We start from the raw sequence: 27,606 nt of genomic DNA, 5'->3' as shown, positions 1-27,606 counted from the left end.
CATGATGTCGTCCAGCGAATTCATTTGAGATGAGTAAAAGCAGCAGCTAGCCGAGACCTGGCACCCTGCTAAATGCAAGGCTGAGCTCATTAGGACTGGCCCAACATCACACACACATGTGCCCATACGCGTGCACACACACACACACACACACACACACACACACACACACACACACACACACACACACACACACACATACACACACACACACCAATCTGTCACTGTTTTCACATTAAACAAGCAGAAACACACAAAAAAGAAAAGCAGAAGGATAGAGACAATGCTGGGAGAGAAAGTGAGAAATGTGGAGAGCAAGAGGAAAGAGTTGGCAAAACAGCAAGGATCACACAGGAATGGTGAAGGAGCGATAGCGAGAATGACAGACAGAGATCGAGTGAAAGACAGAGAGAGAGATACAGACAGAGAGAGATGGAAACAATGAGAGGAGAGACAAAGCAGGTGGCCTGGGTAATTGCCTGGGGAATATAATGAATGAGCCACAGTGCGTCTGACGGAATAGGAAATCGTCTCTATCTTCTCATTCCCCTCGCTCTCTCTCTCTTTCTCCCTCTCATTATCTCTCGCCCTCTCTCGTTCCACTCCTCCTCTTATCCATCTCCTGCGCAGCCTTTTAAACATATCTCCTAACCCCATCTTTCTTTCTCGCAGATTGCCAGCATTTTCTTTCTCTCAACTGCAGAGCTTTTACCACCTTCTCTTTCCTCTCAACTCCACTTGCGCTGTTCCCCCTTTGTTTAAACATCAAGCTCCCACTTCATCTCGTCTCCCCTTAATCCCCCAGTGGCCTGGACAACTACACCCGTTCTGCCCAAATATCTGTGGGATATCACAACTGACATTGTTAGTTGACTAATAACCAGTTTGATCCAGCAGCTACAAACTGGACCAATCGGCAAATTATGCAGAGTTCAATTTACAAGTATCTCCAGTTTTCAGTTCACACTCATGAATTTTAAGCAAAACTTTTTATTTCTATCTAAATTTAATCTTTTTCGTCGATAGACTAATTGACTAAGCTAATTAATTATACTTCTGCAATGACATATGCAGGGGAGGATGTTGTGGGTCACCGTAGCTTGCAGAGGTTTGCAGAACAATGGAAGTGGACATCTCCCAAATGTCAAAGTGACCTCTGGACATGTCAAAGCTGATTGGTTGAGCCCATAATGTCTGGAGGTAGGTTTGAAACAAAGAAGAAAAAAAAGCAAACTCTAGACTGAGCATGTTTGCCTATTTGTAGCCTGGACATTTCCAAAACAGTCACCGTGCTGTTCCAGTTTGAAGACAAGAAGCAATGACTAGCAAAGCAACCATTCCACTGGACCAATCAGGAAGCTTCTTGTGATGTCTCAGTAAACAAAGAGTGATTAAGGCCCATATGTACTGTTGCAGAGATGCATATCACAAAGTCTGAAAACCCCCAGCTTTCTAGGGGCTCCATGTCATCCAATTTTTGTACATTTTCATAACTGACAACCCAGCAGTCAGTCCTGCACTCGACAGCAACTGCACTGGTGTTGTGGTTTCAAAAAGGGACGGGAGGAATTTCAACAAGACCAAGTTCTTAGACACATGTGGCCATTGCCACGATTTTAAACCACCATGGCAAGTCTGGTGATGCAGTGTTTGATATTTGCAGTGTTAATTGATCCCTTGTACCAATGACTACTTCCTGTTCAGAATTCCTCTCTGGTGATGAGAAGGAAACTGCTTTTAAAAAAGTATCTAAAACAAGGCTTTTCCAATGTGGTTCCGACACAGAATATTTTTGCAGTCTTTACAGTCGTCTTACATCTGACCTACTGTTTGGAGGAGTGAGCCGTCTGTGTGCAGGGAGGCGTATCTAATAAAGTGGCCAGTGAGCATGCTTGCTATATCACCCATATACAGTAAACAGGAAATATAGAAGCTTAAATGTTCACAATTCAGCGTGAGTTTGAGCTCGGTTTCTTTCCTCCGGCCTCCTGTCAGTGGTCATTGAGCAGCATTGTGAACGAGTGAATGGGTGGACGGATGCCAGTGGCTGCAGGTAGATAGAGGACAGAGTCAAGACAGATAGGGAGGGAGGGAGGAAAGGATGGAAGGATGTGTGGGCTGAGATACCAAGAAGACGGGAGGTGGTGGTGGAGGAGAGACAGATAGTGTCACGTCTACTATTCAGGCCCGTTTGATGAGATGCCTCAAACGACTGAAAAGAGGAAAGACGGGGAAAGTAAAAGAGTGAAAGACCCCTTTCATCACAGCGACTTGTGCCACAGAACCCTCCCATCGCCTCCTCCTAATCCTTCCCTCCTTCTTCCTCAACCCCCCCCCCCCCCCCCTTCCCTGCATACCCCTACACGAATAGATAAAACACATTCAATCAGAGAGAAACAAGCGCAGGGGAGAAAAATAAAAGAGAGGAGTTCAATCACACTGGCGTTCCTCTCTCTATTTCAAAGACGGGGATCAGGTTGGGGGGTTGATGGGGGCTTTGAGGAGAGTGTGCCACTGGGTTGATACACACTAGGGCACTAAAACCGAGGAAACTTTCATCCATTCAGCTTCATAAGATGACGTATGCATTACGAAATACCCAGGTAACATTATAATAAATAATAAAGAGAATTCTCACAGATGGAATCCTAACCTGTTTAATTGATACAGTGTTTCGTTTATATAAAATAACGATCCATCATAAAGAAATAAAACAAAATTATAATTGCATTTAAGGATGCTAAAGCAAACTTAATTACAATGTATAATGCATAATGTTGTGCTAAGTGATGCAAGCAGAGAAACAGTGACGCTGTCATGGATAGATGATACAAGAAAACAAGACAGAGAATAATCTCAGAGGTCCTTTATGTTTCCTGCAATAAAGTTACCTTAAATCCATTAAGATGGGATCAATAAGTACAAAGGCTTAATGCACAAAAATGGACTTAATGAGGGCCACAATGCTCCTGCCTTCCTGGTCGACCACTCTGTTACTATTCTGTTGTCGCTCTATAAGTTATAATTCAGGTGACAAGTTTCTCATTTCCAGGTCATGCTGTCACAGTTTGACCGTCAATTAATATACAACTGTACAATTATATACAATACATTTAATATTAAGTAATGACATTACTTACTAGGATTAATACAATTCTCTTCTCAATATCTAATTCAGTAATGGCTAAAATGTAACTTTTATGGTTCATAGCCAACTTTAGGCTCGTGAATGTGCTCTGGTCTGGTTGAAGCTACAGGTCATGGACATTAATTAGACTTCCACTAAAACTGAGTTTCTGCCTTCTCTCTCAAACAGTAATTACAAACATTAAGTAGATCTTTGGGGTTTTCTTATTTAAAACTTAACTCGCTCACTACTAAAGTAATTGATAAGTTACAATATAAAGGAATAGATAAAAATAAATGAATTGTTATCCAACCCCCAGCGCCAGAGAGCTCCCCTTTTATTCACTTGAAATGGCCAGGCTTTGGGAAAACTGCCAGTTTTCTTTACCTTCACAATTATCAATCTGACATGGAGGCTTCACTTTCTCCAGCTGTAACGGTCCTCTCTCTGCATCTTGTGTCACACGTTTGTTTCTTTCTTCTTTGTGCTTCATGGCTTGCCGGCAGCTGGCACCGGCTGGCTGGGCTCTTTGTGTTTGTCTCTTCGTGTTTGGGCTGTGCAGGTTCCCTTGTGCCTGCGTGGGTTTCCACCAGGTGCTCCAGCTTCCTTCTAAGACACGCAGAAATCTGTAAACTGATGACTCTAAATTTCCTGTGGGTGTCAATGTAACTGTGAATGGTGGATATTTTGGGTAGTAATTCATATTTGGGGAGGAAGGGGAAATTCAGTATGTGGCCAAGTGGAACTGAAGTAGCATATTAAGTTAGTAGCGTGTAACTCTAACATAAAGTCTAAAGGATGCTCCTCTGTCTTCAACAGAGGTACAGTGCATTCCCTTCAACAGGCCTCGCAGGCTGACTGTACTCACCCAGAGTGCAGCTGCCAAACCAGCAGAGGCTGGCAGTCTGGGTAATAGCCGGCTGTGGTTGTGTCTGTAGTGCTGATGTGTTAGCACTGTGGTTAGCGGTCAGATTGAAAGCTTTAGCAGCCTGTTATTCTCTCAGCGAGTTGAACCATAAGTGGGCGGCAGTTGGAGAGCGATGGAGAAAGGAAACCCATGGTTATGCCAAAGGGGGGAACGGACACAGTGATTTGGGTGGCAGTGATGATGATTTTTCATAAAGAACAAGCAACTGTGGCTGGGTATTTTGGTCATTTTTTTTATATGGTTTGAGTGTGTATGTGCATTTCTGTGTACGGAAAAAAGCCTCTACACAATAATTGTGGACAAACACAGCAGATTTGATTGGATCTGAATCTCTAGTGCAAAAAACAGCAGCTCAATATCTATCAATCAAAAAGCCCAGACATATACCAAACACACAAGTACCTAAATGCACACACACGTTTACACAAAGGGTCTCAATGGAGTAAATCTGTGGTTAACAGGCTGCTATGATACCACCATTCCATTGAAGATGAAAGGTGCATGAACATGCAGAAACACAGTTTTATTAAGTCATGACACAATGAGGAATCGCGTATTCACCCACTGCTGGATGTGCAAACCTTAACCATCTTTTGATACTTTGATATCATTTCATTCCAAAGCTTTGGTTAAGACGAACTGTGTTTTGACACCGATTTTGAAATGTATACTGGATTGATGTGTTAGCAGGGCCAGCAAGGTGAGACTGTAATGGAAGTCATCACCAGAAACATTTCAGTCTCCCAAACAAAGGTTGGAGGTTGTTTGATTAAATGGTTGGGATAACTCTATTTTGGAGTTACTTACTGGCAGGAATGGTTGTTTATGAAATGAGATCACATATAGTGTGGACTCTGGATAGCCTCTAGTCATGAACAAGTCGTCTTGTTGGATTTCACAAGAAATGAACTGATGTCTGCTGACGTGTTCCATGCCAACATAGTAAATGAACAGACACTGAGAGTCTCAAGCAGTGGCTCCCAACTAATGTAGCCTCAGGACCTACATTTCTTCATAGTTATTGAGTCATGATCCTCACAGAGCTTTGTCAAGTGCTGTGTCAGTAAATTTAGTAGTAGCTCTTGTTTTGGTAAGGTCGACTTACAAGCTCATGGTCCTCTCATTTCAAAATCGTTGGTCTGAAGAAGTCTGGTTTTGGACACATGAATCAAACTCGTGAGGATGAAGGATGGGGCTTGATTTTGAATTTTCCTGTTTGGAGAACTAAGCTGGAAAGAAAGCTGAATTCATGCTATGGGCTAAGGCACATCACCCAAACTCAATGAAGTCAGGGCTGACAAAGGGTGCTGAAGAAGGGTTACTGCTACAAGAGCCATTCCAAAATATGGGACTCGTAGATAGAAATACACAAACCTATTGAATAGGTAATAGGACACTCAGAGCCTCTCTCTGCTGTTCTTGTGACCCCTCTCTCTTTGAAAAAAATATGATTCTCCAGTGCAGAGTGGGTACAAACAGCCCTCATGCTGGGGCACAAACTAATCATTAGCAAATGGAAGGTGCTATCAGCACTCTGAGTAAATGTGTGGCACAGGCAGCCTGGCACAATAGAAGCCTAAGATAGCGTGTCATTCGGCTTGATGATTGGGCTAGAGAATAGTTTTTATACAAAGGACAGGCGTTTCATATCAGGGAACCTGATTAAATGTAGACAAGTCGATTGAGAAACACAGGCAGCTGTAAGAGCCAGCTACAGGTTTTATAGTACAACTACAGCAGTTTGAATAAGGCATTATTTCATGTTAGTTAATTTGTTGTTGTGAGTGATGTATCCTTCCCACCTAAATCATTTCCAGTCAACTTGGAAGTTGCAGAAGCGGTTGTTAGGAGCAATTAACTTGATATTTTTCACGATGGACGAAATATTCAAATTTTGAGCTTTTTCTGCAAGATGACTTACAGCAACCTGCACAGCTTTGTTGATGAGAAGTGCTCTCAGTGCCATATTTGTGGCCATTTGTCTGTCTCTAGCCATGTTTCCATTGCAGTTTTGCACAAAATAGAGGCAATTCTTTAGAAAAGTCAACCAAACACAATTGCAAATGGTCTATGTTTTCGTAGAGTTATGTGAAAACTCATTTTGCAAAAACGTTTATTGGAAAATGAATAATCCACAGTTTCCTCTGTGATGAAAATAATGGACAGAGTTTTCAAATAAAAACTGAGATTTTAAGTGATATGGATGAGACAAAGCAAGCAGGCTATATAAACTGTGAATACAACCACGTTTACAATATTCTTGGTCAAGGCATTGTATGTTCGGGGAGTTTCATGTATGTACAAAAAAGGTTGCAACTCACATGCTCAGAGAGGTGATGGGCTGCACTAAAATTAAAAACCCAACAGAGTACCCAACCAATTTACTGCAAACCAGTTTGGTTTGTGTATCACCCAGCCTGGTGCCGGTTGCGTGAGATTTCATCAGGGAACCTCCGGTGCAGGAGGCATGAGTGATTGTACAGCGCTTTGGAAATACACACCTCACCCCCCCATCCCCTCACCAAATGGAAGGCACACGCTTGTCCTGCCACCCTCAGATAGTTAGAGGGATTGAATCATCTGAAAGGAAAGGCCAGAATTGCACTGCACAACCTGACTGTTACTAACCCACCCCCCGCTGTGTATCTCCTCCCACCTCTGTACAGCAAAATTTCACGTCACCAATGCAGCATCGATTGCAGATGAGGGGAAAAAAATTTGTGCGTCACAAAAATAAGATTTTGCTTATTCACATTATTCAAAGATGCCCCCTTCAAATTTAACAGCCCTCTGTTAACACTGATTGTTTGATGTGAAAGACACAAGGAAGCTTTGATCTGCAGGTTACAGGAATTCTTTTGTGAATTCACTGCCTGCCTCCATCCGCAGCCTCAACATACTGTAAATGGCGTTGGAAACTGAGGTGAGGAAAATCAATATAATTCAGCAGATTACAACGCAGTACATGGAGGCCGGCTGTGTGTGGAGAATACCACTATCTCTGTCCTGCTAATGGCTGCCTGCCCCTTGAATTCTAAGAGTGGAGAGACAGGGTACAGAGTGAAGGTTTCTCCTCTCCTCGATGCCAGGATACTTAGTTACTTGGCAAATGCAATAGAGCGCCAACACTGGCTGAATCAGTGAATCAGTTATTGGAGTATTTAGCTGAGGTTAGCCTTTTCTTAATGACAGAAGTACATCTCCAGGGAGTACAGATGTAGTAGTACCTACTTTTATTTATTCACTCTTTCATTCAGTCACACACTGAAGAGCTCTTGTTTTATTTCGTCAAATGAAATGGCATCTTTACTGGCTTAATGTGATGTGTTGTGGAAAGACGTGTTATAGCACAGTGACGGATTATTCTAAACACTAAACTAATGGAATATTAATTAAGAGGAGAAAGGTATAAGATTTAATAGGAGGGGCAGTAACATTTATGGTAGTTTTATTTGCTTGATTTTACTTTCACATGTGTTCATGCAGCATGAGGGCATGTAATGCTCTGTCCACACTGGCCTTTCAGCATTTTTTACTTTCAATTATTTTTTCTTTTAATTTGAACTTTTAATGATTTGTTTCAGTTTTACTGAAACACACCTGTCCTATCCAGCAGCATGCTTTAAAGCTTGTCCTACACTTTATGCTTACACATGTTTTTGGGTTTTTTTTTTCCTGACTTACACATATAACTTTAAGTGATGTGTCTTTATCACCAGTGTTAAAAATGTAGTCAGATGTATTGTATTGTGCTACAAAATGTGAGTTTATGGACATACTGAGCATACAGATGAGCAGAGAGAGAGAAGAGAGGAGTTTATTATGCTGCAGGAGAGGTTTGAGAAGTTTTTATATTTTCATAATTCTCCAGTATAGAAACTAGTGACAAGAGCTGTCGAAATTTAATGTAACTGACAAATACTGAAATTGACCACACTGACCTCTATGATCCATGAACGATTCAATGACAAACTTTGTAGACTACAGTCTGCATTTGTATCGACAGAGGTGAAGTGCTAAGTCGGGTAGTGTTGGATGGCAGGATAATATTAAAGTGTACTGTGAGATGGCAGACTGGTCATTTTTAAGACAGAAGATATTTTGCCTTACCATTTATACTGAAGTAGCAACATGTTAATACAGTATATCTGGCTGTAATTAGGGTTGGACTACTAATGTTTTTGGTTTTTAACAGGTCTGTTCCCAAAGAGCTTTGCTTTATTTACTTAAATAATGTCTGACATGCAATCAAAATAACAGTTTATTAATTTCCTGTTGATTGACTAATTGATTAATCAATGAATTGGTATAGCTCTTGTTGTAACAGGTCATTAAGGGCAGTATTAAAATCAATGAATAGGCCTGCTTTCTAGCAATATGGTATTTACAGGAATTTTGCAATGATTTGATACCTTGACTAGGATTAAAAAAAAAAAAAAAGAAATTCCCATATTGTTATTTTATGTGTTAATCTAGTCAATCACAATGTCATATATAATATCACAAAATATAACATTTACTGTTACAGACATTTTCAACCTATGAATCTAAAAATATTGTTATTAGCCCCTGTGCTCTGATCATCTTCTGGTAAACCACTGAGTGCTGTTTCATAGTGTGTGCATACTATTCTTTGATGAACACAGTCACTTCCTGAGCTTTGTTCTACCTGGCTGTAGGCTTCCTCATTACACGAGTCGATTAAACCACACTGCTCTGCGGATGGATCAGAGAGGACGGATCAGGATGCGGAGGGGTGGAGCCAGTGAGGCGGAGTGGAGATAATCAAACACTGTGTCTTCATGCCTCGCTGTGGCTTCTCTTATTAGAATATTGTAATAGCACTTCTTATGAGATACACTTTACTGCTGACTGATAATGCTAAGACAATGAGTACACACCACATGGAGACACAATTACATTTAAGACCCTAGATGAGTCTGATGAAGTGTTTGATATGAGCAGTGTTTCTGTTTGCCTGGATTCTGTGGGTGCATCTCCATCGTTCCAATCAGGAAACAGCAAATAGATGCACAATAACAGTCAGAGGTTCAAGCAACAAGTCTTTGGCTCATCTTTGTGAGATGAACATGCAGACCAGACATCTGTGCAACATGACAGGACACAAAGTGGGCTGTAAACAAACTCAACTTTGCAAAGTTTTAACTTCAAATCCAACTTGGATCTAAAATTCCCTGCAGTTGTTTTCCCGTCAAAATAACGTCATCTTACAGTTTAATGCAATTCAGTGCAAGAGCACTGCAATAAACTGCACCTTTGTGAAGCTGATGTTTTGCTTTTGTCAGTTTTTGTTGTAACAGACTAAGACTAAGGCCATAGTTTGTGGTGTTCTTCTTTTTATTATCAATTTATTTATTTTCCAGATCTTGCTCTTGTTCTAATTTTAGAGACCTTGTGAAGCTGTGTGATGCCGAGAAAGCTGAGGATGAAACAGGCATCCACTTGTCTTAAGGTTTTGTGGTCAGACTACAATTTCCAAGAATCAAGACAGAACTTTTACAACCAGCATTGCCGACACACACTGGCCAAGGATCAGTCATCTGGAGTTGCCTTTCCATGCTTCTTGGGAAGTGTAATTCACAGCTATTCACCACAGAAACCATAAAGTCGAAGCTACCTGCCAGATGGAGACAAGAGCATGTACCTCTACCAATCAGTTAAAATCAACTCTGGGCCGGATCCGGCTCCAACCCAGATCCATTTTACTGGCGAGTCCAGACTGTGGACGCTAAGGAATGGGTGTTGTTATTTGGACCTCATGGTCAGTCTGTTTTGCACCTGGCCCAACCTCGGTCAAGATGCTTTTTGCATTCATATAAGTAGGCTACAGTTTAGCTAATTTATGAGAAAAAAAGTGAAAATGTTCAAAATCAGCCTGTTGAACAAATCTGTAGGTTCCTTTATTGCCACCAGAACTAATTAAAACTGAAGTTTATTCCAGTCATAAACAATTAGGGAAAACAACAGAAATGTAATTACTCCCAACACATGACAACAATAACACCAACAAATGTTCTAGTGTAGGCTGAAGTGACAGCTTATCAAAGCCTACCCTCTATACAACACATTTAACATGAAACAAAAAGTATGATATCTTTACCATATTAACGCTAAGTGGCATCTCTAAACATACATTGTATAATTACTAAACATTCCTCTGCTCCTGAACTAACTTTCAACCACATTCCAGTAAAACATGATCACAGGCTTTGGAGCTCATAAATAAAAAATAAAACCTTCTTCCTGGAGATAATAATAAATAAGAGAGAGCCTTTAATTTGCACTCTAATTAGGATATACACTGTAAAATCAACATAACTGAGAGTGCACTCACAGCTATAGCAAACAATCACTTAATTAGTTATCTGCTCAGCCATGTGACATACAGTGATGCTGGATGCCAACAAACACAATTTCTTTCTTTTACAGAAAGCTACAGTTCCTACCACATATCTGGCGGACCAGCCCCCGCCCCCGCCCCCGCCTCATGGCCCCTCTGAGTTCTGCAGATGAAGATAGCAAGGTGACAGGGTGGCCGGGGAGCGAGGCAGGAGGTTGAGATGGAGATCAGGTTTTTATAAATCTCATTTCTGCTGCTGATTTATCAGCTCGCCCCGGTCCCTGTCAGCCACACGCACATGTGACCAGCATGGCAAAAGGCTAACTCATTAGTCTGCCTCATCACAGTGGGAGGTTTAGCAAGCGAGCACCCACACACCAACAAGCACACACACTCTTCCTTTTGTCTCCTCCTCTTTCTTTCCTTCCTCGCCTATTTCCTACCCTCCGTTTTTCCAATCAGTCTCTTTCATCGCTGTTCTTCCTCCCCTCATTTTCTTTTCTCCTTTCTTCTTCATCATCTTCCTCCTCTCCTCTTTCTTCACATTCTCCAAGTCTGAGTGGTGGCCTCTCCATCCAGGATTTAATTAAAGCAGTTTAAATGGCCAGGGGTGATCCTCATCATGTCATCCCCTTCCCTTTCTCTCTTCCTCTGGAGGTTAATATCAGACTAATCCACTCTTACCCCCCCTAAGCCCTTCCTCAATAATGCATGGCTTCTCTCTGGCCACCTAGAGTGTCTGCCTCTTACAGGGCTCGCATTCATACTCTCAACCATAGTCGCATTCTTATCTTTGTGTATGTAATGTAGGTTGTATAGACCTACAGTATGTCGCTGTGTTGACACCAGTCCTGCTATTGGCAGTTTAGATAGGGGCTCTATTGTGATTGGTGGCCTGCTTTTTTTACGCCGGCAGGCTGCTCATATGAATGACAACTGCGGGATCAGGAAGAGCAGCTCGTCTTGAATCAGGGTTTGAGATGATTTGCTTGTAGCAAGAGAAATCTGTCACGTTGCAATGGAAAAAGAAAAAAAAATCTATTTTGAGTTTAACTCTTAAGCAATATTCTTTTCTTTCAGCTTTCTAAGCAATATCCTTTCAGTCGTGCTTGCTTGCTTAAATTCTCTTCACAGGTTGGAGGCAGTTGAAAAAAAAAAAAAGGTCCTGTCAGTTGCTCTGTTGTAATTGCTTATTTCAAAAGCCACAGCTCCCCCACAATGCATAGGAGCAGCTATTCACAAAATTTGAATTAAGTGAATGAAAATACCTCTAGGTGCTTTTTTATGTAAGTGTCTGTGGAACATCGCCAGCTCTGGATGACAATCTGCTATTAAACCAAGCCACATCTAATGACCTTTTCACCAATAGCTGTGCCTGTGCCTGTGTGTGTGTGAAAGTGTGCGTGTGTGTGTGGGAGGAGAAGCAGGTAGTCTTGGGCTGCTAATGAAGACAGGGATATACACGACAACTACCAATTAAAGTTGTCAGAACCACAGTGTTTCCCTGAGTTTGACAGTCTCTTCGCACAGCCGCTGATTTTCCTTTACATGTCTTGCAGCGCAATTAGAGCCTGGTGGGTGTGGTTGGACAGAAATTACCTCACGTGCCATTGTCTTTCCTTCCATTATGGATTTATAGACGCCATTGTGTGTGTGTGTGTGTGTGTGAATGCAGCAGCAAGCACAGCACCCGTCAAGCACACATGGCTCCGGAAAGAGCACCACAGCCACCAATTAAATACACACTCGGGTTCACATTAATGCCAGAGAGGACACAGATGTGCGTATGTGTATTCACACAATATCACACACCACAGACACGCACGATTTAGTCGAGGTTATAATCTTTACCCCCGCAACCCGGTCGTCTCTGGTCTCCCTCTCAGTAACCATGAATCATCTCCTCAGAGAATTAAAAGACTACGGGGACGTTTCATTTGCTAACCAGCATGGCTAATAGCCACTTCAGGCCTAGCCACAGCCATAAATATCATTTCATGGCTGTTCTACATAATTTATGATAGTGCAGTTGATAGGAAGCGATTACCACTTTACCAGACTGACCTTACCCTAATTAAAGCTTCCGATTCACATTATGAGAATATATGATCAGGGTTAGACTGACACTGGGACGCTGGAGAAGTAAGAGTATACACACACTTTTCAGTTTATTAAGAACACCTCGCTAAAACTAACAGTCTAATCGAACAGATCTGCAGTAGCTCCGACCTTCGTGATGGTTTCAGTGTTCAAACTGTGTTTAAGAGGTGTTGATTCAACTGTAGCATCATTATAAAGGCTGCAGTTTGTGGTGCTGTTGAATCGTATTGCAGCATACAAAGATCGTTCAGCCTCTGATTTGAATGGGTTGAACGAAATAATAGGAACACCTGTCAAGTTAATGCAATGCAGTTCAACAGCGCAGCAGACTACCACTGATGGAGGAGGATTTATTACAGGACTGTTGTATTAGACTGTATCAGTTTTAGCTAGGTGTACCTAATAAACTGACAACCGAGTGTACGTACAAATTTCTGCGTCATCACACACCATCTCAAATCAAAGTAAGAGTGTACCACTTTGATTTTTTCCCACAAATATGAATGTTCTTATGATTTCTCTTTTTGTTGATAGTTCCACCTCTCAAAACCATTTTCCCCTCTATTCATCATAAATTGTGAGATGCAGTCAAATCTCAACCAATCCACTAATCATCAGCAACAATATGTCTCCATGTCTACAAATTCACTGCTGTCTAAGCACTATGAACAATAATTGATAACTGAGCAATATTGATAATTGTGTTACAGACAGCACATGTTAAGGTCTGGGATACATTTGACAGTAAGAAAACAGTAGAAGGAGAAATGCACAGGTGTAAAGACCTGAGTGACTTTGACAAATGCCAAATCATTATGGTTGCATGACTAGGCCGCAAGCATCTCCCAAACAGCAGTGCTTTACAGGAAGACAGAAAAACAAACTGAAAGAAAGAAAGCTGGAATTCTTCCCACAACAGAAATTATTCCAATTATTAGTCAGAACTACTGTGAAAAATAGTAGACAGCTCCCTCTTAAATCAGCCATGTTTGCAACAACACCAGGTCATGACAGGATATCAAACACAGGCAGCAGCAAACTAAGATTCCCTTTATACAATTGTGCTTCTAATAAAACGCACTGAGCTTTATTCAGAAAACATCCCAAAATAGTGCTGTCATGTTTAAACCTGTACAATCAAACAGGTCTAACACTTGTTAACAGCCAAACAAACTTTCAACTTATACGTTCACAAAAGCAGAAAAACACACAGGGTCTTTGTTGATCTTTACATTTACGTTAGAGACCCAAAATAGGCAATAATGTCACCATAAAATAGCTTCAAAAAGCTGGTGCCCTATAATCAATAACACTGCACTTCTGGAACTTCTTTGAGAACAGTTGCTTTAAGTTATCTGGAAGAATTTTATGGTCCGTCACAGTCAGTTTTGGAGAAATGTTCTGCTTACGGCCACAAAAACACTTGGGTCAGTCCTGTTTATTAATTCATTTCTGTTGGCGTCACAGTAAAGCATTTTAGTGTCAAAGTTGCAGTGGTTTTTCCACACCAACAAGAATATAACTCAAAATCAAAATGGTCAAATTTAAAGATACTGAATGTCAGCGCAGAGTACGGTCAATCCAAAAAACAAAATCCCCATGGTAAACTAAAAGAGACATAGAAAATGGAGTGAGGAGAAGGTAAAGGTCGAAATGAAGACGACAAAAAGGAGTGAGCGTGGAAGAATTTGGAGGGGACTAAAAAGTATGTGGGTCAGGGTGAGTCTAAAATGAGAATAGAAGAAGGTGTGAAAGAACAGGATGAAAAGCTTTCAGCGGGTGATTTTGCATGTGTGTTTTAGAGAGAAAGAAAGAGAAATGAAGAGAGGATGCTGAGTCAAGATGAAAGCATAGCCTTTTGGGAATGAAATAATGGTGACCAATGCATTTCCTCTTGGCAGGAAAGACCAGTATAGGTATTTGTGTGTGTGTGTGTGTGTGCTTTGAAGCACAGATTTTTGAAGGGGAATCACTGACTTTTTTTGGCAGGTTAAGGGTTGCAATGAAGAAATCTTAAAGTTAGAGTTACAAGTTTATGCTTAGTGTTAAAGTCATTTTGTAAGTTAGTTGCTTGAAGGCTAACAGGTTGAAAAATGTTGACTTTGATATCCTGAAATCTTGCAGTTTGATGTCAGTTCATGTTTTATCGTTTCCTGTCTGCAGACAGTTCCACTGATGTAACACACAGGAGCCCTGGATATTGTAAGTCATAATGACTGCACATTGATTTGAACCTAAATTATTCACCCAGCACACACAATGGACCTATTAAGAGAACTGGAAAGTGTATTTCCAAGTCAACACCCCATCTATCTGAATAAAAGTTGAACCCATACGTCCTATTTAGACCCATAACGAATGAACATTGGAGTCCTTCTCTGAACTAACTATGCACAAAAATAATTTGTATGCAGCTTTATGTGACATTTAACTTTTATTGGACCCAAATGCTCAAACTGTGATGATACAAAGATTTCAGTGTATTCACGAACGCTTCACAAAAGGCATTTTGTGGTTTGAAGCCACGTGTTTTATGATTACTGTGTATGAGCAGCAGTTTGACTCTGGCCTCTATGCCAAATACCTCACTGCTTCCTGCTTAGTCAAGTGGTCTTTGTCTTCCAGATTGTGCGGCCAATAACAAGATTATTATTTTCTTGAGCAAGTACTGCACATCATAAACATAAAGATTGTGTTCATGTTTGCTGAAATTGAATGTTGAGTTTTTGTTTGTTTATTGTAGTAGTACTGCAAAGTTTTTAGTCAGAGACCGACCACAGTACAAAGACACTAGTATCACTTTTTTACAAAAATACAGGAAGTGCATCACAGTGTGGCTTCTCATCCAGTGCAGTTAGGATTGGACAGTCATTTAATATCGTCATGAGGCATAATGGTGCAGAGTTTTTATGCCTGAATGATAATTTACAATTGACAAAAATCTGTTGCAGTGTGAGATTTGAAAAATGAAATCTTGTGAATTCAACATTAACTTGGTTTGGGTGAATCTCTTTGAGGCGGTTACATTCTAATATAAACTCTGGTGCAGCTTTTACAGTTTTAACAGTAAGAGGAAGAAGTTCTCTGAAGAATATTAATACACGGCTGCTTGTTTACATCAAATTCCTATGGGTGTGTTTGCACATACACTGTGTATGTGTACGTCAGTGATAATTTATACATGAAATAACCATGTAGTAACATCTGTGCGACTGAGAACGCCGCAGCACTCCAGTAAATGCAGCACTCTTCAAATAGTTGATTTCCCTGAGTTTTTTTTTACCCACGATGCATCTAGCCAAACATCTCATGATTTAATACAGACTTTCCTTGGATTGTCCCTTTTGTAGGATTCACACTATTCTGCCAGTGATGGTCTGTGTCGCACAGTGGTGGTAATTATTATATGTGTGACAATACGGTCAAGAAACACGATGAGCTTAAAAAATATGTTGCATTGTTATAGATTAAAATAGCTCCGCCTCCACCAGCTACAACAGTATGCTTGAGTGCCCTCGTCTTGGAAACGCTGATCCATAGAGCTACTATTGGTCAAAAGTTTGCCTTGAAAGCTGCGGTAATCAATATTTTTATACTAACTATGGATGACACAGAGTGTAATGTGAATGTACTCACCAAGGATTTTCACCAACTCTTCAGTTCTCTCCTCTACTGGGCTACTTCAGCTTATTGTTTTGTTTTTACTGCCTTAAACTTTTTGTTTTTGTTCAGTCTCACTCAACCATGTTTCCAAAAACCCCAGCCCTAACTCCCAATCAACTGTACTCTGCTCAACACCAAACAAAAAAGTGGAATATTTAGCAACTAAAAATATGACATGGAATATTTTTTATTTATGTTCTGCTACTTTCACTGAAGTATAAAATCTGAATGCTTCTTTTACCCCACAACCAAAGCATCATGGCAAGGGTCCAGTGTCTTGCCAGCATTTACTCAACCCTAACTGAGCTGGAGTGTTCAAGTTGACTCCAGATAAGCATTGTGAACACACTGAGCACTGCATGGCATGAGCAGAGGGGCTTAAGACCCCCAGCTAATTTTCTATTTCAATCACAGGATGACTGAATGCTTGCCAAAGTGCTGCACAAACTAACCCCGTCCAACCCAAGCAGAAAGCCACATTATCTTGTCACTTAGCACATCCAAGGACATGCAAAATTCATTTTTTGACATCACTTTAATTCCCACAAACCAATCACTGTAGTCACTATTTTGTGCTGTTTTGTGGTATATAACAGGGCCAGAGGAGAACAGTGTATTATCTTTAAACTACCAGGTACAGAACATGATACAATATCTAGTTTATGAGTCCAAATTCTTACCTTCAGGGGTTGCTATGACAACTTGAACGATGCTGGCGGTGTGTGTTGTTGGCGGCGGGTGGGGGTGTATGGGGTTACGGTTCCCTCCCAAACCTGGGGTACTCAGGATAAACGCAGCCAATCAAAAGGGGATGTGGAGGTAATGAAGACTAAGGCGCTGAGAGGCAGGGAGCTTTTAGAAGCCGCCGTAATGCTGAGCACTTCAGACCTGTTCTCTCTGTCTTCCACAGCTCGTCGGATTAGCTGGCCTAGTCTCTATGGAAACCTTGCCCCACATGCAAACACTGAACACACACACATCGTGAAGATTTTTATTTCCCTCAGTTCAAAAAATGAAACAGGATAATTTAAGTGCTACTTGTGATTTCCTGGTTTTTTGACATCGCTTTGCCTCGTGGATGTGGTTATGGAGTCATCAGCTCTACTGAGCAAAAAGAGGCCTGACTGCGGCAGACAGGCACATATATAAAGTCTGACTGCTCAGACCTAATGCCTCTTTCTTCAGTGTGCTCCATGAACTAGTGCTAAAATGTTCTTAGGGTATTTGAGAAAGAAGATACACAGTCAGGGAGCGAGAATGTGGCCTATCAGCTGAGGTATCTCACTGCAACCAAAATCTACAGGCTCAATTAATTTCTCACCTGAAGGTATATTCCCTCTCTCTAGGGTTGATCCCTTCTCATCCGCTGAGCACTGTAGCCAATAACCTTCGCTTTCCCAGTATAAGCTCCAGCTGAAGGCAGCGGTTACGTTGGAGAGGAAGTGCAGCTATTTGGAGCCGAGCCAGGGGGGCAGAAAACATTCACAGCATCTGAGAACAAACATGCAGGCAAAAACAAAGCACATAAAGTATTGCAGGGGAGAGGTAACATGCACATGCTGGTGTCGGGTTAACATCCACATTTAATGATATTTGGGACAATACTGAGCATTTATTATTTAAGTCAGGACCACCCACCTCTGATGTGATACATTCATGACGGTTAGTGTGACCCTACACAAATCTGGTGCTAAGGTCACATTTTGGTTAATTCCAGTAAAGTTTGCAGTTTTTGTTTGTTATCCAGAAAATATGTTTCAAAAGCTCAAATTAAAAGTTCCTTACTGCTTCAAACAGACTGTATCAGTCAGAATTGAGCATCTCACCCACTGCGACAGATCTGATTCACATCTTGATACACAAACAACAATCTGCTGCAGCTGAACGTGTGCGTTGTGCCGTGATTCAGCACAAAGTGAATCAAAACTCTGAACATTTCCATGGTTGTTTTTTGTATATTTTTGTAAGCGTTTAAATTGTTTTACAATGTGATATATCTTCTAACTCCATATATGACAGCAAGAAAGTAGGATGTTATTAACAGTTGAACAGAAAAAATAACATGTCTACGACTGCAACAGTTAATTTCATTACTGATTATTTCATGATTATTTGACTGTTTGTTCTAAAGAATATCATAAAGCAGAGAGCTCAATGTGATGTCTTCAGATTGTTTGTTTTGTGCAACCCAACAGCCAAATACACAAATATATACAGTTAACATTAACATGATAAAAGAGGCAAATCCTCACATTTGAGAAGCTTAAGTCAGTGAATGTTCAACATTTTTGCTTAAAGGTCCCATATTTTACTCTTATTTTATGTTTTCTTTGAAGTGTTGATATTCATAAGAAGATATATTTGTGGTTTTAAGAACCAAAAACCATCTCAGTGTAGTTTTATATCTCCTCTCTCAGGCTTCTCTCTGGAGCTCCAGTAACAACAGGTCAGTCAGCCAATCAGAAGAGAGGCATCTGAGCCCCTGGGAAAAAACAGCCATGCAAAAGGAGCATCATTAGGAATAATTAGATGCTGAAAATCATTAGATGCTAAGAAAAATTAAAAGTGTAATATCAGGCTTTACCGGTACCATTTTTGCCAAATACAAGCTGTTGGCATCCATCTATTCATATCTTAACCATTAAGACAGATGCAGCCCAATACGTAACGATGCACACATATTAAATAATTGCAAGCGAGCATATCCTCACACAGCACACATGAAGCTGTGCACAGGCACATTAGTCAGACAAGACGAGAGAAGGATGAGGAGAAAGCAGAGTCGTCCTCGTCTCTCAGGAAGCTTTTTATGTCCTCCAGCAGCTTTTCCAAGTTGCTGAATCGCCTCCTGCTAACGTTGATCCTGTCAGCATCTGATCTGATAAAAGCGAAGGATACAGAGCAGTTCATCTGTGCAGCTCGCCACGATAAGACTCGACTTCAAAAAAACACGGTCTCCGTCTCAATCTTGAAAACATTCAAAAAGGGCCCGGTGACAGTCCGCTCCTTTGTCTGCAGTCAGCCCGACCAGACAGTAATCTGCGGCTGTGTCCGCCGCTCGCCATGTGGGCCTTTGAGGTTCGGACTTTGGGTTTGACCTCGCAGCTATAAGCTTCCTGTCAGGGTTCAGCTGTAAAGCAGTCAGAGTCTGGACAGTGGATAGAAAAGAGGGAAGGCATGGGGCCATATGGCAGACCACAGATAAAGACAGGATCAAACTGTGTGGCACAAAGAATAAAAGATGTTCGGTACATAGTTCTTCCATCTCTGTTTGATAATCACATCTCCTATACTGGCCGTTCAGAGATTATACCGTCCCTCTGTTGTATAACTCTCATCTCTCATTACATTCTATTATTAATTGCCTCTATTCTCACTAAACATTTTTCTACTGTTAACAACTGTCTCTATTTCTCTGCTATTTCGCTGCTGTGACCCTGTCTCCCTTCAAGCATCATTTAAGTTTTATCTAAAATAATCAAATCTAATTAACACTTCAAGTAAAGTCACTTAGCGGCTCGTTACATGCTGTTAATTGTGTTAAATATAGTGAATTCTTAATTGGAGCCAATCCACTTCAGCCAGATCTACTGTAGCTGTCAATGTTAAATAGTTTAACTATCTGTTGTATTGTGGAAACTGTCATTAAAATTGCACTCATTTCATCTTATTATGTACCGAGCCAGGACCCAAATAAGAGGGTGTGTAACTGGTAAGTCAGAGAGCAGGTTTTTGCTGTGTTTGACTGGCTAGGAGACATTGATATGCCCTTAAAAAGAAGTTTTAAGACGTACTTGACAGCAGCACTTTGAGCAAATAAGTAAGAACCTGCAAGCAGCGAAGAGACAGAGAAAAAACAGAAATTTAAAAGCGTATTTTTCTCATCTCTCAATTTGAGTTGTGTATGAGTGATATATTTAACCTAAAGCCATGTAAACTTGTCCCAGCTATATTCACCTGCTTGTTTATGCTCGTACACACACACACACACACACACACACAGGAGGACTTTAATATACCAATATGCTGTATTTTTTTAATTACTTTTATTTTTTTTGCTTTGTGTATCAACATTGCCGGACTCTCACTGCTGCAGGGCCACAGGTCGACCGGCCCACTGGGAAAGACCTCCCGCTGCACCAGATGGCTGTGCGGCCCCTGCTGCCAAAGTCTCCATGCTACATAATCATAGCCAGCTGGTTTGCTAGGTAACAGTGAGGTCAGGATGCCCAGGAGTGGTCATGGTTGTACTCATGAAGTATGAAGGACCCCCAACTGTCAGGGTTTACATAGTGAGGTTTAAAAGCCAACTGTATGAAAGTCAGTTTGTCTGTTCTTGTACAGTGTGGTGCTTCAGTCAGTGTGGAGTTTTGATTGAACCAAACACAACTGGAGAGTGAAACTGAGAACACATGTCCAAAAACAACCCACATCTTCTACAAATAAAGATGTGCACCATCACTATCATTTGAAGGATGCGTTGGATAAAAATGATACAACTTGGGGTTTTCATAAGTGTTGCATTGTGTTGCGTAAATGTCTTGTGATCAGAATGTGATCGGCTCTGCCTGGCCTCCCTGGAGGTCGTCTGGCTCACATTATGTTTAGATCTTTTAATCATGAAGGCCTCCTTTCTCTAACCTTCAGTGAGTAGTTTTAGTCACCTTCACATAGCCGAACCTTGACCGAGAAGGTGTTAGATGAGTTGTTTTTGAAACAGTCACATGGAAAAATCTAAGTATTGAATGTAACAGTCAGTTTGAATGTAAACCCATTTGGTCCAGAGCAGGATAAAGGAAGAGATTCCAGCTTAAAATACACTGAAGGGAAATTATCAGGATATGGTGAGTGTCGAAATGTTTGGACCCCATTAAGTTGTCTACAGAACTACCTGATGCTATAGAGCATCGACACTGGACGATTCTGAACCCTAGATTATGTCAGATGGAAACATTTGCAAAATTCTTTCTATATCTGGCAACTAGGGTAAAGTTGGTCTTAGGGAAAGTCCACATTTTGGAAAATAAAGAGTTAGAGTTTGGCCTTAAAACCTTAAAAAAACCATTAAAAAGCCAAATGTTAATTCAAATGCACTCACCTTACTATATAAAGGGCAAACTACTTCCTGAATTGGCACTGAATTCTGGTACTGGATCCAAAATGTGAGGTGCATTATCATACTGGGCTGGCTACAGACTCGACTGGGTACTGGACTAGGATTGTAAAACTCTACATTAGTGATAGCTGTAGTGGTTGTTGTCCAACATAAAGAAGTTTTGATGGTACTGTACCAGTTCAGTACCAGTTCAGTACCTGTTTGGCCTGCAGAATGCAGGCTTAAGGCACTGATTGTGGTGCGCTACAGCTGCCCCTGTTGCAGGAGTGAAGTATGAAATGTTGAACAGTATGGGGATGGGGTCAGAGTCGCGGTGCCCTGCAGTAGTCACGGTTGTAAGAGTGAAGTATGAAATATCCGACAGTGTTACGGTAGTGCTCCGGGCTCCAGGAGAAGAGCTCGGTTCGCTCTGCTGGGGGATCAGACTCAGCCAATCAGAACCATTCCACATCATTGGCCAGGGCCATCTCTTATCCAGCCGAAGTGGAGAGGCTTTCCCTACTAATGCCACCCAGCTTGCTAGATCCTCGGTCCTTTGCTTCACCACTCTCCTCCTCTCACTAAACCACCACCATCTCTCTGTCTTCCTCTCTCTTTTTTTTTATCTTCACTTCTTCTTTCTGATTCTCTCTCTTCTGCTCTCTCCATCCAGCAAAGCTCTCTACTCCACCTCTCTTTTCTCTCATCTACTGCACTTCATTTGCCTCTATCTCTTTTCATTTTTTCAGTCATGCGTTTTTTTGCAGTTATTGGTTACGCATTGCTGAGGTGTGTGATAGGCCTCTATACACTAGACTGGAGAAATAGGCCTGTTCACTTTATACATCTGCGCCGAATTCTAATGAATGTGTGTGTGTGTGTGTGTGTGTGTGTGTGCTCGCGCATGTGTGGGCATATGTGTCATGTGACACAGTACAGAGCGAGAATGACAGATGAAATTAGAATAGTGGGGACATTAAGTGCTTTCGAATAGCTTGATATTGCAGACGGGGACACAAAGAGGCAAATCATAGAGCTGATGATTTTTTTCCCTCCTCAGTTCTTCCTGAAAAAAGGAGGAAAAAGGCAGCAGGCACAAAAGAAACGAGGAAGCAGGCAATCATGTTACTTCTAATCTGTTAATCTTTTGCTTGGAGAAGGAGGTGGGGGTGTTAAGTGGACAGGGGGGCTTGCTGGAATGAAATATATTGCAAATGGGAAAAGACACCAACAAGAGATCGGTGCTCGCAGATGGAGACCCTGCTTAATCAAGACAAATTGCAGATGGGGTTGGATTTTTATTCTCTGAGAAAATAGACTAAAGCTGCCATCCGCAACACTACTACAGAAGTCCAAATCAACAAGCACACATGGGAGAAAAAATAAAAACACTACTAAGACGCCAAAGATGATTCCACGCATACCAACAAACACACCAAAAAAATCTCACATATGTAACTGGAAAGCTAAAATTGCTCACATAGTTTTAATCTTCTTAAAGGTTAAAAGAGGACAAGTTGTGTTTTGCATGTGGAATATCAGTGTGATGTACTCCAGGCGTCAAACAGCATATTAAAACAGTGTCCCCCGTCATTCAAAGCACGCCTAAGGACATGCATGACTCCTCCGGCTGCCATATCCCTCACGTCACACTTCCTATTCCTTTACACAAATCAACAACAAATTCCCATTTATTTATTCTTGCATCATCACAGCGGCAAATTGCTTTGTAAATGGCACAGTTCCCTCAGCCTCTCCTGTAAATACAATGTCATTGGCGATGTTAATAATCCTTTTGTTTGCTTGACCAGGAGCTCTCGAATGCTGCCCGTTTCCCTTGATTCAATTACTGCGGTTTAGGGAGTGGGAAGAATGAAAGCTGGACCTTAAAGCCGCCCCGTGTTAATGACATTCAAATTGATCACTGCCACATGTTGCTATGGTGTGGCCCATTTAAAAGCGAGGGTAATGAAAAGAGGAGCGCTCCATTATGGAGAGCGTAACTAAACATGACACCTCCTTGCTAAAATTACGGGGCCTGCGCTGCAGCATGCATGTAATTCGGCTCGGATGTGACCGAGCTGCAAGGAGCTTGGAAACCGGGCAACCGCAGAAAACATGCAATCTGGAGCACCGTCATGGCTCATAGACATGCTGATAGCCTGGAGTGTGTGTGAGCATGCATGTTCATTCACCCAGAGAAAACATATAAGGAGGGAGTATGTACAATGTACACCAAAGCCACAAAGAAAACCTGTAACAAAGCTACAATGTGCAGTTTTTTGTGTTGAGCGGTGACTGCATTGTGCCACATTAACGCCCACAGAACGTCAGCCGAGCCAGTGCAGGAGGAGGTACAGAGCAACAAGACAACACATGCACAGCACCAAAAGTTGTGAAGGCAGACTTCAGGGAAATATTCAAGCGCCCAGAAAGACGGGCTGCTTCTGTCATTTTCATTATAGCTAATAGTTGCCAGTTTCCCCTCAGGGAAGCACTGTAAAACCAAATTAATTTGGTAGGTATTTACCACAGTTACAAGGTTATTAGAATACTGTTACAGGGTTAGGTTACCATCTACCACCATTAGCCGTCTGCTGCCACAGATGACACCTATGTTTTTTTTCCTACATGATTCCCTGAAGAACCATCCTACGTCAAATTAATTTATCATTTAGGTTAAAATAATTAATTATAAAACAAGCAAGCTTCCACAGTGATTGATAATCACTTACTTCCGAGATCTGATAGTGGAGGATAGATGAACTAGTCAGTACTGCCTCTTGAGTAAGATGAAGAAGTTTTGAATTTCAAAATTTCTGATCCTAGACAAGGTAAAAATGTGTAACACCAAACCACACTAAAAAGAAGAAGAAGCAAGTACTTTGATCAATGTGATCACAATGTGAGTGTAACACAGCAAGTGTTGATTTGGTAAAATACAAGGAATAAGACTCAGAATTATTGACAAGCCAACACAAACTGCGCTGTATATGTTATTCTTTGAAAATGTTCACCTGAAATTTTAACTAACTTCAGAGCATAAATATTCCAGGTTGAAAATATCCATTTAATAATTCTGTAAACTACAAAACCAAAGCAATTTGTTTAACCACTTTTGACAGAAACAACTGACACTAACAGCTGAAACTGTTTACTTGACAGTAATACCTTCCAAATATATGTCAATACATTACATGTCTTGCAAGTCACTGTTTCCAAATCCCTGGTTTAACAGCACAGCTGTTAATTTTGGTGTTTTTTGGCTTGGTAACTTATAGCTTTGCTTTAGTTGAGCAAAGTTTAATTCACACGATTGCCACTCATCTTGATGAGCTGTCAGTATTACACCTGTCTATCAGCAAACAGCACCTTTGTCCTTTTGTCTTCTTTAGATTCTGCCAGTGTAAAAAAAAATCACTGCTGTTTTTGAGCAGCTTGTGCTACATATCTACTATCTGTTCTTCATTTCTGAATTGTCCAATAGTCACTCTTACTATATGTTTGTTTTATGTTGCCCCCAAATCTGTGGTAAACTGGCTCCGATGCATTGCATCTCACCTTTAGCAAATGTTAGAACACCTCAAAATATCTCCAGCGTTACTGAAAATAATACCAGGTAAAAGGGCATTTAGAGCTGAATGTTAGTGGTTTGAGAGCATAATATTGTACTCGATGTTTGTATAATTTAAAAAAGTTATAAATGTAAAAGCAGCGGTATGTATTTCAGGGACCTTCCAGGCTACTCGCCAGCACAATGATGCTGTCACACACAAGAACCCACAGGGGGAATGCCAAGCACTGAGCACAGGGCCAAGAAGAATAAGAACGTGCTGCATGCATATGAATCATACTGAATGTATGTATGAATGACAATGAGTGATAGTGGAGTGGGTTGTTGGGCTTTTGAGAGATGGGCTGTTGAACAGGACAGATGCAGGGAGGAAGAGTTCAAACTACAGTGACAGACAAAGGAAAGTCCAGAAATAAGCTTTGTTTACATCCATGAAGTGTGTGCATCAAGACTCCAGTCTTCCTTGGGAATGTTGGTTGCACTATGTGTAACACTACGTGTTGATGAGATGCAATTCAGCACACAACCAGTGGGGGGAGTATCAGAACATAAGGTCAGCAGCAAGCAGCAGCCTCCAGGGCTAAAAATTAAAGCCAGCACAGAAGTACCTAAAACTGCAGTTCTTCGAATGGCCACTTTAAGGCTCGCTCCAGACGCATGTTAAAACGCCCAAAGCTCAAACAGCATGTGCTACTGTCAACTCAGCAACGATGTTACTTCCTGGTGAAAAGCTTTACGAGGAGACCACAACCATGACGCAAAGTTCGAACCAGTAACAGACTGAACTTACTTCAAATCAAAGACTTTGCATCAGTGATTTGCAACTTCCACTTCTACTTCCTGTGCCAACAGACCTAATGTAATTAGACCAATCAGTACAAGGACAACAGGTGGGGTAACTGTCTCATTTCCCAGAAAAGCAGCAATAGTTTTATCAGATTCGAGCACATCTTGCCCACTGTAGCTTCACAACGACCTCTGTGTTTATGGCACATGGCCATGATGCAATCTGACGATGTACAGTACAGAATGGTTCAGGACAAATACCTGTATCCTCTTAATATTTGAGATACTGAGATATATTCATCCCAGTAGAATATACAATCATCCCAGATTTAGTATTATAATGCAACATTCACTGCTCTGTAGGTGCTGCACCAGAATATAGTTTTGCCATCTGTGTTCCTTGTAAACTTTGATGCAAATGTATTTTCTAGTTTCACATCTAGTTTAAGGAAAAAAAAAACATCTCTGACCAACCTCTGCCACCAACCCTTCTCCCAAACTGCTTGCAAAAATATGGATCCATAATTCTCCCTGTGAATAAAGCAGAGGGTCTAATGAAGCAGCTCTTAGAGACGCTCACACACCCATCCCCAGGAATCTGAACCCACAACCTCCCGGCTGCAGAGCAGTGCATCTTCCTCAGACAGCCCCGTCTCCCTAACTGTTGAGTAAATCTTAGCTAAACGCTGTAATCACTCCAGTTGGACAAAACCTCCTAGTAATGCATTGGTCAATACTGGCCTCAGGGCTAAAGGGTACACACTAGCATCAATGCATCTCTGTTTACTGGACAGCCAGTCACAGATGCAGACAGTCTTTATGGAGACACCATGTCCCTCACAGGGAAAGGGGAAGAGTGAACGGACGCATCAGGTCACTTTTCATCTTTAACTCTCCCTTGGCAGCAAGACACATGAAGAGAATCCTCGGCTCGGATGGAAGACGTCTGTGTGTCTCTGTTTAATGAAATGGCATTAATGCCGCCGCTGCTCAGCCAATCAGAAACCAAGACAGCTGTCATGTGACATGCGGGATAGATAGCCCATCTCATAAAGTGCTTTTACATCACGGCCCGCCCGATGAGAGCAATATCATCACATTTATGAGAAAATAATGATTTCTTCTCTGAATTTATGAGCATGTTGGAGAAAAAAAAGGTTTATATGAAATATATCAGTATGAAAAAAGAAGTGGGAGAAGACGGGGGGAAAAACACTCCCTTTAATTTGTTTTTCCCCTCAAGGGAATAAATACAGCTCTGTAATATCAGGCATAAAAGTCAATCTTGTCGACAAAGAATAGCCCAATTAGTTGAGCTAGGAGGAGATGAAACAAAGGAATCAAAGCAGATCAATAAGGTAGATTCACTCCTTCTCTATGACCACCAATCAACATGAGCTGCTCTGACGTGATGAGAGATCACCAAGTCATGGCCAAGCTGTCCGTAATCAAGAGATAAACTTTCATAACTGCAGCACTCACTGAGGGCTCAGTACAGGAACACAATCATCTGCCGGTGATAATGAAACAGCATTTGTCCTGTTGGACGCATAAACTAAATATTAAAGGTGATTTTCACTCGAGTACTCACAGAGGGGAAATATACTCGGTGCTCCTCTCTGGATGAGGTGGGCTTTTACTGATGAATCTCTCCCAAAAAATTAGCTGTGTGTGCCATCAAATTCCACAAAAAAGTTTCTCTAGTATCTAATTTGTGCATTTACTTTTAAATTTGATCCAGAGGTTTTTTTCTGGATATAGAGTACCAAGTTGCTGGTGTACTGAGTCAATTCTAAGCCAATTTAGAAATCTATCACCTCTACAAACCTCTATTACAAGTTGTGGCACTGACTAAATTTGCACTTTCATTTGAAATCCGAGTCAACCGGAAATAAAGAAAAATTGTTGATACTGGTGCCCCCTTTAAATTTGATAATTCGAATAATCTGCCAGAGGCTGCAGTTAAATCACA

At 41.2% G+C, this 27,606-nt stretch overlaps 1 protein-coding gene across 13 annotated transcripts in view; it reads right to left on the bottom strand.

Moving 5' to 3' along the window:
* LOC139635396 (CUGBP Elav-like family member 2) overlaps positions 1-27,606 on the bottom strand; it is a 464,890-nt gene that overhangs the window by 261,638 nt on the left and 175,646 nt on the right. For all 13 annotated transcript variants that reach the window (XM_071502685.1, XM_071502681.1, XM_071502682.1 and 10 more), the window contains one exon: positions 17,501-17,670. The gene's annotated coding sequence lies outside the window, so the exon portion shown is untranslated. The remainder of the gene's footprint in view (positions 1-17,500; positions 17,671-27,606) is intronic.

This window comes from Trachinotus anak, unplaced genomic scaffold (genome assembly GCF_046630095.1).
Source record: "Trachinotus anak isolate AG129_WGS33_773 ecotype Australia unplaced genomic scaffold, CSIRO_AGI_Tana_v1 ptg000018l, whole genome shotgun sequence".
Lineage (NCBI taxonomy): Eukaryota > Metazoa > Chordata > Actinopteri > Carangiformes > Carangidae > Trachinotus > Trachinotus anak.
The sequence above is the reverse complement of the archived record's forward strand: the minus strand, read 5'-3'. Positions and strand labels throughout refer to the sequence as shown.